This window comes from Aulonocara sp. 'chitande type north' Nkhata Bay, linkage group LG1, assembly GCF_057382095.1.
Source record: "Aulonocara sp. 'chitande type north' Nkhata Bay isolate Kocher_YH1m ecotype deep benthic linkage group LG1, A_spYH_male_GT1.1, whole genome shotgun sequence".
Taxonomy (NCBI): Eukaryota; Metazoa; Chordata; class Actinopteri; order Cichliformes; family Cichlidae; genus Aulonocara; species Aulonocara sp. 'chitande type north' Nkhata Bay.
The window spans coordinates 3,542,574-3,556,592 of record NC_141344.1 but is presented as its reverse complement, the minus strand read 5'-3'; the positions used below and the strand labels follow the sequence as shown (position 1 = coordinate 3,556,592).

Sequence of the window (14,019 nt, the reverse complement as noted above, 5' to 3'; positions counted from 1 at the left end):
AACTAGAACTTATGTATTCAGTAGTTCAGTAATGTCTTAAATAACCCTTTTCTTCGCCACATGAGGCAAACCGGAGTATTCCTGCAAATAAATATTTCTGATGCCTCTTTTCCTCAAAAGTGCTCCCGTGAGGACTTGGTGGGTCAAGCACAGTCAAAAAGCAGCATGTGGAACCACCGCTCACATAAAGACTGCAGCTTGTAGCTCTTCTATCTAAAGCCCAGCAGAAGTTGACGTAGACCAGAGGCAACGCTGGGCTTCTAATGGACTCACAGCCAAATGCCAGGCACAGTTCAGATAGGAAGATCCAACTTAAATTTAAACATACAAACACCACCTTCATAACAGACTCAGCAGACCCAGACTGGATGAATACATCAAAGGATTAAAGGTTGCAAAGTGCGGACGCACTTCACCAAACACAAAGAAGCAGCTGTGAACTCTGTGGGAGTGTATTCACGTTAAAGAAGCCTGATGTTTAAATATAGCAACAGTCACCATAGCAGGTGTATATCAGACTGGATCGGCGACAGCAAGATTTATGAGCAACGGCTTTTATCTTCCCCTTTCAACTGTATTTACAGCAGGATAATCCTTTAGTGGGTGATGTTCTGTCTGTGGAGACTCGGTCCTCCAGGAAGGAAGCTGCCTGCAGTGTGTTCTCATTTACTGACAACACTCAGACCTCCATGAGACAAAAGCAGCAGCCAGGGTATCAATAACCAGGCACAGGATATCTGCCAATCAAATACTGACATATCAACCTAAGCACCAAAGTTGGTTTTTTGTTGGTTTTTTAGAAGAAACAGTTAGCCCCCAGTTAGCGCATCATTATATGTCAACTAGCCCAATTTCACAAACTTTCTTTCAAACATAGCTGGTATTTAGTTTTATGTTTTTATTTATAGCCAAAGTTATAAGGACTATATGAATTTTTACAGAAATACTTCAGCCAGAACATGGAACATCATCTTTAGCTGTAAACAAGCCAACTTCCTCTTTTTCATAGACACCTGTACTATAAAAGGCACAGTCAGTTGTTTTGTGTTAATTTAATAGAAATTATTGTACTTAGAAAAATACACTGATGAGTGTGTAATTATGTCTTGCAAAAATGGATGCATTCTCATGAACTCCAATTGAACTCCATTGAAAAATCAATCAGAGCAACCTATCACATTGTTGCATTTAATGAATTAAGTTTTTGGCATGTTCTAAGACTTTTTCCCCCAATAATTAAATCCAAGCTGTAAGAACCTGTGAATCAACAGGTGGCCGTGGGTTACTTTCATTTAAAATCTTTTTTTCCACGTGGTTGACAGAAAATCAAAGTGTTTGTCACCAACTCTGCTTCATGCTTTGTGTGAGGAATGTGAGGATTCAGCCAAACGGAGTATGAATAAAGAAACATTAACAGGAGGAGGAAGAGGTGGAGTTGATCAAATAAACCCTGCAGCGCTGGCAGAACCAGTGATTAATGACTGCTGGCAGGAGAGTCGGTTTGACTTTCTGTTCAATAAATATAATGACAGCATTAACAAGGCTGGAAGAATGGAAGCAACTTTTGGATCCATTATTGATGGGAGGAGCCCACACAACAGCAACTATTACAGATAAACACAAGTACTACTAAGTACTGGGACTATAAATCATTTTGGTCAATACCGAGATGCTCCTTATTTTACACGCTTAGACTTTTGCTTTGAAACAGTTACTGCAGATTTCCCTGAATCCAAAGTATAATTTAACTGAAGACACTAAATGAACTGTGTCTTTTTAAAGAGTTACAAAAGTAAAGTAAAGAAACTGTAAATGAAACTATACAATTTCTTTTTTTTACCTGATTAAAGTTGAAAGTCATGCAGGATCATTTTCAACAAATACTCCAATTAATCCAATTTAACAGACATCTGTGTATGATGGTGGGATTGTGAGACATCAACAGGCAGATATTGTTTTTGAGTGGATGCTCCAGACGTTGTGGAGCTCTCCTGGTTGACATGCCTTCAGAAAACTGAGTTTCTCTTTTTCAAGATGGAGGACCACAGGGTGTGTTCCAGCTTCAAAGGGATTGCTATCCAGGCAAACGTCGAAGTCAATCTGGCTGTGGAACACTGGACCAGCTCTTTATCTCAGTTTGCCCAAACAGTGAACTTGGCTTCAGCCAATTCCTGCTGCGGGTTTTCAGGAGTAATATCAGGCTGTTGCTGCAGGTTATTTGCTCCCTTGACAATCATAGTGACAGTTTTTCCTTCTGGCAATAAGTCAACCTGTTTCCATGGAGCGTTGACATCATCAGGTCTGCCCTGTGTCAGTGATGTTTTGGTGCAGCCAAGGGGCAGAAGATGTGCAGTTCAGTTGTTTCAGGGTCTACTGCATTATCTCCTTTTCGTAGGTGATATACTGATAACATGACCAGCTGACACTGAACCACCTGTGATGACAATGAGTCTGAGGACATGGTCAGGTGTTTACTTGAAACCACAAATCCTTTAATCTAGTTCATAATTTCTACTTATGAAAATCAGCAAAGAAACAGATTAAAGAAGCAGGCTAATGTTATGATTTTAACACTTTACTTCTTCGCTGATATCAATCCACCCAAGTCAGCTAATTAAGGTGGAATGAATCTTTTACTGCTGTACGAGAAGAGATAACTGAGATTCCACTCTTGGAGATGGTGGGAAATAAACGCCTTCTCTTATCTTATACTTGCACTGTTTAAGTGTATGAAGTGGGCAACAGTCCCGAGTAAAGTACCATTACAGTTCATATAGCACTCCACTGTTCACGTCAAAGCGAACACTGCCTCGATGACGCTCCTTCAAACCCCATCTCCTTCCTGTTGGCAGTAAAAAGGCTCCCTGCCGCCGCTCTTTTCTTGCAGCGACTGCATATTTTGTCCTGCTGGTCTGTTGTGGTGAGCAGCTTCAGTTCAGTCCTGAACCCCGGCCTTGAAGAGGCCTCTGTGGAGTCTGCCTTGAATCCAAAGCTTTTATGTGTTGGCCAGGCTTCCCCGGAGGGCTCCTTAAAGGCAACACTTTAGCCTGACTGCAGCTTCAATGGCCTCAAAACGGCCCTCTTTTCATGTGACTGCTGAATATGGAGAGAAAAGGAAGAGGGGCAGGAGGGTGAACCGGGTCAGCTTGCTTCACAATCAGTGGCTTAAACCGCCCAGTCCCAGCTCCATTTATAAAGACTCCTAAATATAAAAGCAGTCTCCAAAAGTCAGCAAGGGTTTTCTGTTGTCTCACATACTGCACTTTTCAAAATCGTTTGAACACAATTACACTATAAACCTCAGTAACTGTAAGAAGGGCCGACATCGACTACCAACCGAAACTTAGCTTTATACCACTAAAAGCAGACTAAGTAAGGAAGCCCCACAACTGTAGGCAACCTTTAACGATCTTTCCACAGGCTTTGTTATAACTTGTACGTCTTTTAGATCTTGTTGACCAAAGGTTTTCCCTCCTCTTTCCTGACTCAGCACGAACCAAACTGAGTGATTTTAGGCTCTCTGGGAGTGGAAAAGGTGCACTGCTGCAAAGGAAAAAGCCTGGGCTTGATTTATAATCGCAGACAGCGAAGGCGAGGGGTGAAACTGACTATAAAACCACATGTTGGTTAGTTAACTGTCAATCACAAGCTGTTAGCCACCGAGCTTACCTCCTACTGAGTAAACCCCCAATCTGACTCTAAAAATGGTTGTAATTTATGAATTTCAACATTTATTGAAGTCATATTTAAAATTAACTTCAAGATTTAATTAACTGAACATCTTACAGGGTCACCCAGCTAATCACTCAGCCCTAAAAGAAACTTTTATCAGTCATAAAACAAAATCTTGTGTTCAAAGAGTTTTTCTTACAGGAATTTTGAGAGCGGGTTCTTTGAGTTACTCTGGTTATTAATCCTGGACATGCAACTAAACAACTACATTTGATAACTACATTAGTGTAACACCTCTGAACCTGGTGATAGATAGATATTTCTCTCGTTATGCAATCACACTGCGTTTCATACGTGTGAACAAACACAATGGCATGCAGAGCAGTTTGGACGGGGCGTCCAGCGTGCAGTCACATGTAAAGTGGTGATTATCCAAATAGGCCTGCCTCGGTGGGCCCGTTCTGTGCCCTGTTGTATAATTACTGGTGCCGTGAGAGCTGAGAGGCACAGAGACATCTACAGGATGACAACAAATCTATAAAACAGTACATCTCTCTGCTCTGAGCTGTCCGAGTGACAAAACAGCTCATCGGAGAAGAATGTGAGCAGGTTTTCCACCTCGCAGAACAATTTCACACAGCCAATGAGGAGCAGGGCCAGGCTTGGAGCTAAGCCCTCATAGAATAGCTTCATTCTTGGCCGGCTGGTCCTGGTTCTGTTTCCAAAGAAAGGCAAGGACCTCCCAACTGGGCAGCCACATTCCCCTGTGGCTGAAGGATGGATTACTGACACATTATTTTTACTAACCGGAATAATCGCTGCTCCTTATGTAAAGGAAGACTCACTTACAGCTGCCATCAGATAGTAAATCTAACAATGAATAGTGCCATCTTTAAAGCTATTCTCCATGCACTGCATTTGAATAAACTATTACATAACTTTAGTAGGTCTACTTCTTCAGAAGAGTGTTTTTATTTTAGCTTTTGTGTGGCGAGCACGGCAAATGAATTAGTGTAACTATGGAGCAGGTATCTGTCCACTTTGGTTCACATATTACGGCGGGATAAATCATTTATTGCTGTATGAGGATACGTCCCACCAGTGAAGCCTTTCTGTTCTCTTCATGCTGGAAGTGGCTGTCTCATCAGCAGCAGTTATGCTGTGTCGTTTTTATTGTTTCAGCCACACACTGTACATGAAGGAGGGCGGCTGACAATCATCCCACTCTTAATGAGCCATCAGTTTATGTCAATGGCAGCGATCACAGCCTGGTCAGAGCAGGACTAGCAGTTCTCCTACTACTCTCTTACAGCTGCAACTTCTGATTGGCTCAAGAGGTGCTCAGCAAAGAAATTTTCCTCCTGGCTCCACTAGATTGTTTGATAAGGCACAGAAGGCTAAGCATAATATTTATAACATCAATCAATTTAATTCCATTTTAAAGAAGAGAAGAAGTGAGCAATTTTGGAATATCAAATATATTCAATATCAACTACACAGGTTACAATCATGTCAATCCACCTGTGTTTTAGTACTGACATATGATGTGATACACATGTGCACACATCACATTTCTGAGGTTTTACTCTAGTATTACTATCTGGAGGCAGTGAGATATAACATTACAGGGATGTTCTAGGACAGCGACAACATCTGGATAAACAGGTACAGTTACTCAAACTTAAAACAAAGACCGCAATGTCCCATAACTCAGGCCAACAAGACACGCCCAGCATCTCCTGCAGACAGTCCACGTCTTCATTGCTTCATTGCGCAGAAGTAAATCATTATTACACTACTGCAGTGTGTTTCTCTTGTTATGGATAAATACTTGGTTAACCTCCTAGGACCTGGCGTCCACATATGTGGACATCACATTTTGGGTTATTTAGACCAAAATACTCAATTTTGCTCTACAAGGGCCTGATATCCTCTTACGAGGCAGCACAGTGGTTAGCACTGTTGGCGCACAGCAAGAAGGTCCTGAGTTCAATTCCACCACCAGGCCAGGGTCAGGACCCAATCAGCCCAAATATCAAAGAGAAATTAAAGATGCATGCCATGGAAGAGTTCGGGTCTTAGGAGGTTAAAGTTCATGATTTCCTATCATTTTTCACCACTTCTTTTCACAGAGAGACATTTTGAGCCATATAAGGTAAAAATGTACAATCTGAGTGGATCTCTAAAAGTTGATTCTGTTCATGAACAGAATCAACTTCTGGAGATTTACTTACCTGGATGACTGAGCATGCATCAAGATGAAATCTGAGTGGATGATGACATTTTTATTTTCCAGACTTTTAAAGAATACATCACAAACAGCAGCTGAGATATCAGTGGGCTCACACTATGCATGTCACAGGCCGTGTGCATAAGATTTCAGAAAAGAAGATATGAGTGTGGGAGCTGAAGCGGCTCCATCAGAGAGTCTGAGCGGGCGTGTCCTCCTCATTATACACCCAGCTTCCTCAATCTGCTGTTTACAGCTGGCCGGCTGTCTGACAAAACTAACAATTAGCCTCAGATTTACACCCACCAAGCCAGGTGAGACTGCAGGCTTCATAAACAACTACATCCACTTAGCTGCTGAGTAGGCACGGGGAAAGGCAAGCAGGGTTACCCCGCTGACCTGCAACACATAAACATCCATCTCCTCGCCTGCTGGGTAAGGAGGGTCTTATACGCTGCTTCGAGCCCAGGCCTGCAGCTCAGCCGAGCACGGAGTCAGAGCGACGGTCCTGCATACACAGAGCCGTCAGTAATGACAGCACTCTGCTCTCTTCAATTACAATGCATGAATCATCACTTCCTTCAGCCTCAAGCTCTCTCATTAAAACTTTCTACATGTCTAAACACCCAGCCAGGCTTTATATACACAACACCAGGACTATGACATAACAGTGTCAGGCATCTTTATAAACCGGGGCTGAAGCAGGAATCTAGCTTTAATTTATCATTCACCTGGATAACTCTCAGCAATATTTATAAGCATGCATTACTCCAATATTAGGATTCCACAGATCAGGTGTTGGTGACCACATGCTGATTAATCATGTTCGGTTCTACACCGTTCTGTGTTTACTTCACCCAACAGCAGGGTGGCAGCAGTCTGGAGGTTGTTCCCACGTGCTGCACCAGCAGCTTTTCTTTGGTTTTTGGAAGTAAAGGAAGTTTTTTTTTTTTTTTTACTTCCTTAATAAAAACCAAGGGGATAAATTCCTTTATTCAGGAACACTGTACATGTTAGAACCTGTTACTAACAAAGTGATAATAAAGTAACGTGATATTTAATCCCAGTATATTATTACCTATGTTGTCAATACAAAAGTGAGAGTAAGAAACAGTTTGAGCTCAATCTACTGACCCTGAAGGAAAAGTCAAGTGCGACATGATTTTTTAAATCTTGATACAGTATTTTCTATATGTTGATGACACACACCACACTAGTCAGTTTTCATAAATCATAGCACAGCACTGTTCTATGTCAGCCAAGTTGATCTTCAACAGGTTCTTCTCCGTATATCACGGTGAACACACCGTCTTTGCTCTGCTCACCCAGACTCAACACTGGGAGAAAAACTGAGCAGGAAACCTGATTTGTGACAAGGTGTTTAAAACTTTCTCTTTTGTTGTTCTGCTGTCTGATGCAGCAGAATCACTGCCTGCCAGGAAGGCGTCCATCGGCCTGCTGAGGTGTTGGTATGTGCTTTCCCTGGGGCTCAGGCCTTACTAGACTGTTGGAGAAGCCTGATGGAGGGCGAGGCTGTGATTCACAGGATAAACTCTGAGCAACAGCAGCAGCTGAGAGGTTAAAGGAGACGCAGATCTGAGAGCAGTTGTTGTAAAACAGATGTGTCATGCTCCAAGTCTGCGAAACAGGTGGGGTTTCCATTACAGCCCAACTTCCACCTCAGAGACTAAAGCTGCAGAGATAAATGCTGAGGGCTGCTTGTTTTCTTTTAATCATCAGCTGACAGCAGCTGAAGGAGGATTTTTTTTTCCCTTTTTAAACCAAATGCATATCGCGTGAGGTCACTGAAGCCCCCGTGACAGGATAAATCAACAGCAGGACACTTGAAAAGATACGAGGACGAATGACTGTTCTGGAGGTCACTTAAGAAGGAGAGGACAAACGGCTGCTGTGTGCCAAACACAAACACAGTGAACAGGAGCATGTGATTCTTCTTCCTCAGATACAAAGAGGTAAAACAGGCAGAGACACTGAAGGATATAAAAAGACTGGAAGACAGTAAATGTTAAAAATGCCAAAGACATGGAATCAGATCCAAACTACATTTGGCAGTGGGTGGGAATCTGACTCTAATCACACTCTTACCTGTGAAATCATTCACCTTGTCCCCACCCCCCAAACACACCTGTACATTTCATAGCATGCAGATGTTTGAGCATGAACTTGACTGAGCTGAAAGTGTCAATTATCTGAGACTACAGTGAGGCAATTCAGTATCAATCTCATAGTATTAATAACCTTAATTTGATGCATGAATGAGGATATGAGCCAAAAATGAGTAAAAACAAAATGAGCCATCATCAGTAACCTTGAGCATTGGTGATCCCCAACATCAACAAACACATGCAGCCCTACTCCACGAACAGCTAGCATCTGTGGCTAATAATGAAACGATTTCATGAATGTGGGAGCAATCCAGCAAACAAACAAACAAACGTGTCCGGCAGCTTTTGCAATCAGAATTATGACCTAAATGCACTGTGATGCCAAACAAGATCAGCTCTGTAAATTCTCTATAGGCTCCCCTTGTTCAGGGTTTATCTGTACATTTCTTCATTTCCATTTGTGCCATTTCAGTTATTACATGGTTATAGTTATACGTGGTATCCAGTAGGGGTGCAACGATATTCGTATTGATATTGAACCGTTCGATACAGTGCTTTCGGTTCGGTACGCATATGTATCGAACAATACAAAATTTGTAATTTATTTTATCAACTTTCCTTCTGACGATGCTGTCTGTGTTGAGCGCTCAGGGAATCTGCGTTCGACTACTCCGCCTAGGGTCGACAGTGCAGCCTAGGCGGAGTAGTCGAACGCAGATTCACTGAGCGCTCAACACAGACAGCATCGTCAGAAGGAAGAGCGCAGGGCAAGCTAGCGAGACAGAAGTTAAGCTCTCCTTACAACATGGACCTCCCCCACCCTCATTCAGATCTGGCGTTTGGAATTATTTTGGTTTTCATGTGACGTATGACCCTGAAGGTAAGCGAGTCATGGACAAAAGTAAAACAGTATGTTGGATGTGCCATGCAATGCTCAATTACATGGGTGGGAACTAGTGTGTTAGCGCAGTTAGCTCGTTAACGTGTTGGCCGTCTAGCCCCATGCACGGGGCGATCGGCGGTAGCTCGTTAACGGAGATTTGCCGTGTTGTGGCGTTAAGGTCATTTCAACGAGATTAACCTGAAAGCACTAGCGGGAACACAACGAATATGACTGCACATTTACGCCGACATCATCCTAGTGCAAAGACAAGTGGAAGCAGAAAAAAACAAGCAAGCATGCTACTAACTTTAGCCGAGTCATTTAGACAGCTGTTTAATATGCTGCTGAGAATATAGCCCAGAAGAAGCGGATAGTATAGCTTTTATTTTGGAAAGAGCCATTTCTCTGTAATAAACTCTCTTTTCCAAAGATGAGTGATTCCTCAATCAGATACAGGGCTTGCAATATCGCTAGCCCAAGTCCCGGGGCTAGCGATTTTTTCAGTCGGGGTACCAAAATCTATCTCTGCCCTGCCCGTCGGGCTATTGTAGGAAGGGAAAATATATGTCAATGCTTTTGCATTCTTTCGGAAATGTAGCTGGGTAATTATGTCATTGGCATCGGTGAGCCACTGTCAATATGTGACATATTGAAATCGCGTTTGAATTTGCGCTTGTTTTTTTGCTTTCACTTTGCAATCGTGCAAACTGTGTATAGAGAGCGACAGCACTGATCTGTGAGTGATGATAATTTGCGCACCAATTCCTCTGACATCGTCTTATTAATCGTTAGCTTACTATGCAAACATGACAAGTGAAATCTCCCGCAGCTTAAACATGTGAGAGGTTGATCGCAGAGAATCGCTGAACTTATGTGAGTGTGCGTGTAAAAGTAGCAGGATTTATATTTGACTACGATGACCTGGATGACTGAGAACCTTCACAGACAGATATATATTTTAGTTCTGCTGAGCCAAATAAGACAGGTCAGGGTGAAGAAGTGACAGCCAAAGAAAAGTTCACCACAAAACGGAGAAGTTATGACAAATCAGACTATAAGGCAAAAAGAAAGTGCAGCTTTATGGTTTCATGGACAAAAGAATTTCTGTGGCTGCAATATGACGAGCTAAATAACCAGGGCTGCACATAAGTGGTCCGCAGGTGCGCATTTGCTGTCAAAATAAAAAACACGCACAAGGGTTAGGGTTAAATTTAAAAACTGTAATTTTGAGTTAAAATATATATTTATAATTTTAATAAATGACAAATTAAAAAGGCATGAACATTTTTTTTGTATCGAAAAAATATCGAACCGTGACACCAAAGTATCGAACCGACCGAACCGTGAATTTTGTGTATCGTTGCACCCCTAGTATCCAGTATAACAATGGCTATGGCAGGACAGTCTGAATCTGAGGTATACACTACAGAAAGAAAGAAAATGAGGCCGGCCAGCAGGGTAATGCTGTAAACACTTTCCTGATGAGTTTATAGTCTCGGTCGCCGGTTTACAGTCTTACTGAATCCAACTGGATGTTTGTTTTGTACATTCTGGCCTCTGCTAGTGCTCAGAGGACAATAAAGGATGATTGGGGATGATTTACTGTGAGACTGACAGTCCCTCAATTTCTCTGTCAGATCACTCGTCTTTGATTACATAACATAAAGATGGCAGAGGAGGCCAAGTTTTCACTCCTGGACAACACAAAGCGATACGTGATGTCGCTGTAACTATGTCCATCTTTAATTTAATGTCTCTGATGTGAGCGTGACAGTTTTGTAAATGTTAGAGCAATAATCACAGTGAAATGCTACAGATGTACACAGATGCTGAACAACAGAAGAATCCAGACTGAGAGACAGTGACTCTTAAGGTTCCCCCTGTGATGAGTCCAAATGTCTGCAAGTGTCTGTCAGCTGTTTAGACTCTGAAGGCTTCTCCTGGTTTGTGGGTCACATTCAAAAACATTTATCTGGCTCTGAATTCAGCCCAGAATTAAACTAAATAAACCTTTCATTATAATATAAACAGAATGCCCATCCTTCACCTTTCTGTTTGAAATACTCCAAAATATTGACAAAGAGGCACATCGACGTTTGTCACATGGATTTCTTTCTTTTCCAACTACCAACTATAGTGGAACTGAAATGTGCAGCACTTAACAACAATAAAAAGAAAAAGAAAATCATACTTTCTGATAGAGACGAAGGTGAGCAGCAACTCTTCAGAGGCAGGAAAACATTACAGTTGGTGGATAATGAAAACAGTTTTATTAATCCTTAATCACAGATATAAGGCCTTTAAACTGCTGTACACTCACAGGGCTTTCCTGCTTGGAACGGGTGTTTGATGGTGTCAACAGTCTCCCTGTTATTTGTGGCTAGTAATAAAGAGATTGCACATAAAGCCCACATATACAAAACACTTAGCTGTGATCCATCTTTGGCAATTATTGTAAATATTACAAGAATCACTTTCGGTGTCACACAGAATGCAAGGGGTTAAAATGAAACGGTGAAATCTGACCGATTTACAACTTAAAGCACTCATAAATATTGTGTTTTACATCTGATTGCCTCAAGGCCTTAATACATCCTCCACACGATGCACTTGAACATATAAAAATGATGAGCACCTCTTTCATTGACTTTGGAGTGTTTTATCAACCTTTTTACATCTGTGGTGTTCCTGGTCATAAGTTACCGCCATAGGAAATGAATGGGAATCCACTCAACAACCACAGCCCCCCCTCCAGCCACCCCCCACCGGCCCCTGACCGGCCCACTGAAGGACCAAATGAAAGACCCACTTTACGACCTACTGAACAACCCACTAAGCAACCCATTGATCCACCCACTGAACTGAATTAAGTGGTGAAAAATGTTTGTTGTGCTAATTTAAGACCTGTTAAAACAGAATGGTCAATTTTGACCGGAAGACTAAAGTAAGGGGGTGGGGTGCACAGAATTGGAGGGTTAAATATTAAAAAGCTGAAGAACATCATTATTAGTTGACTACTGATAAAAAAAATGCTAGTTTTCATCTTTGCTGTCTCTAGTAAACTTTTTTCTCATAAATTTATGACCTATAAATCCCCCCCAAAAAAAAAATCGCACATAAACAAACTGAAAAAAGCAGACCTACGCTTGAGACAGGTTAAATCCTACCATTAAAACCACCTGTACCATCTGCACTCATTTTGGACCTTAGACAGTACAAAAGTTGGACTCAAAACATAAACAATGCAGCTAAGCTGTCCAAGTTACAGCTGATCTGCAGTTTTATGTGACATTATGAATATTTTTGGTATATTATTTGTATCTACCAGGTATCACAATTAACAGCCAAAGCAACTGTTCCTTAACCACCCAACTCGGGCTGCTTAATTAATCGAATTTTAATCACGATTACGATCTGGGCTTTCAACGATCATTAAAAATGACTGAGCCGATTATTAGCCCCTCCCTCATTTATCCGCGACACCTTAAAGGCCGGTCCGTGAAAATATTGTCGGGCATAAACCGGTCCGTGGCGCAAAAAAGGTTGGAGACCGCTGATTAAGAGGACCCGAGGGAAGCTCGGAAAGCTAAGCAGAAGTTATTTGGAGAGTGACTGCCGTTGGTTGAAAAGAGAGTTTAAAAAAAAACTTCAGTGGTGTTGCACACTATTTTATATTATTTTTTTAAAGTCATTGTTAACCCTTTAAAGCCGGTCAGAGCAGCACGCTCCGTTTTGCGTAACTATTTTTAAATCCCTGTAGAACCTGAACCGTGTAAGCTAGCGCAATAATTTGTTTTGCATATGAAACCGGAGGAGTTGTACTTACATCTTATGCCATCAGCTTGTCCTCGGTCACGGTTTCCTTCCACATATAGCTTTGCAAAAATTGCATAAAAAGCGCTTGCAGGAACAAAAACATAATATTCCAGAAACACGCTTTGCCGATCCGATCAGCTGTTCGTAACACTTCCCACAGTAAAATGATGCACCTGCTGTTTTCTTTGCAAATTTGCATCATAGGATTGTTTTTTGTTTTTCCTGCAGTATATAAAAATTGGTGTATCTCCAAAATAAAACTATGAAGACACTCAAAATAAATTTCCTGTTGTTGTAAACTATTTTTTGCAACTTTATTGTATTTAAAGTTTTGAGGGATAAGCCTCTTAAATTTCTCCAAGTAGAAATATATGTAAACAAAACAAAAGCGATTTTCAATTTTTTTTGTAGTTTATTGCACTTTTTTGCAATTTATGTAATTACTATGGACTTAATGCATACATATTATTAAAATATGGGCTATAACAGTTGTATTGATGTATAGCAACTTGAAATGCTCCCACAAATGGCACTACAGCATGTAAAAAAATAATAATAATAATATAAGCTCTGGTGGACTTGGTTCCATAGTAGGTCTTAAAGGGTTAAATAAATATCGTCAAATAATCGTGATCTCAATTTCAGTGAAAATAATCGTGATTATCATTTTTGCCATAATCGAGCAGCCCTACACCCAACTTCCCAAAGTTCAACGTGCTCCTCCTAACTGTAGGGAGTAATTACAGCCAGTCGTCCACCCACTAAACACTGTTCCTACAGTATGTTTAAGGCGCAGGGCGTGCTGCTGCAGAGCTCACAGTTACACAACATGCAGCTCGAGGCTAAACTCTGGAAAGACATAATGAAAATCAGACAGGTTTACTGAAGGAGCTGAAAGTTACATCTGCAGGCCATCATAGAGCACAGAAAACTACAACTGAATACCGTCACACACAATCATCAGGCCCTGAAGGCAAAACTGTTACTTCCAAACACACCGCTAATGACTGTTATCCAACTTTAACCTGACATGGTATAAGATAGTGACACACACTGTCAATCCTGAGATCAAATCCAGAAGTTAGTGAAGAGACTTGATTATAAAAGGACTTAAAGTTTAAGCATTCAATAAAATAAAATGTCAGGAGTTTGTTTTTGTCTTTTATGAGAGAGACTAAATCCCTGCATGGCTTCCAAAAGTCCATTTACTGCTACAAGTATCAATGACAAAAGTTGTATAATTACCTATATTATTCATAACTAAATTTATTTTTTAAAATTAAAACAAAACA

The 14,019-nt window shown here is 41.2% G+C and overlaps 1 protein-coding gene across 1 annotated transcript in view; it reads right to left on the bottom strand.

The window, feature by feature from the left end:
• Positions 1 to 14,019, bottom strand: part of plekhg4 (pleckstrin homology and RhoGEF domain containing G4) — an 81,673-nt gene that overhangs the window by 67,039 nt on the left and 615 nt on the right. The gene's annotated exons all lie outside the window — the stretch shown is intronic.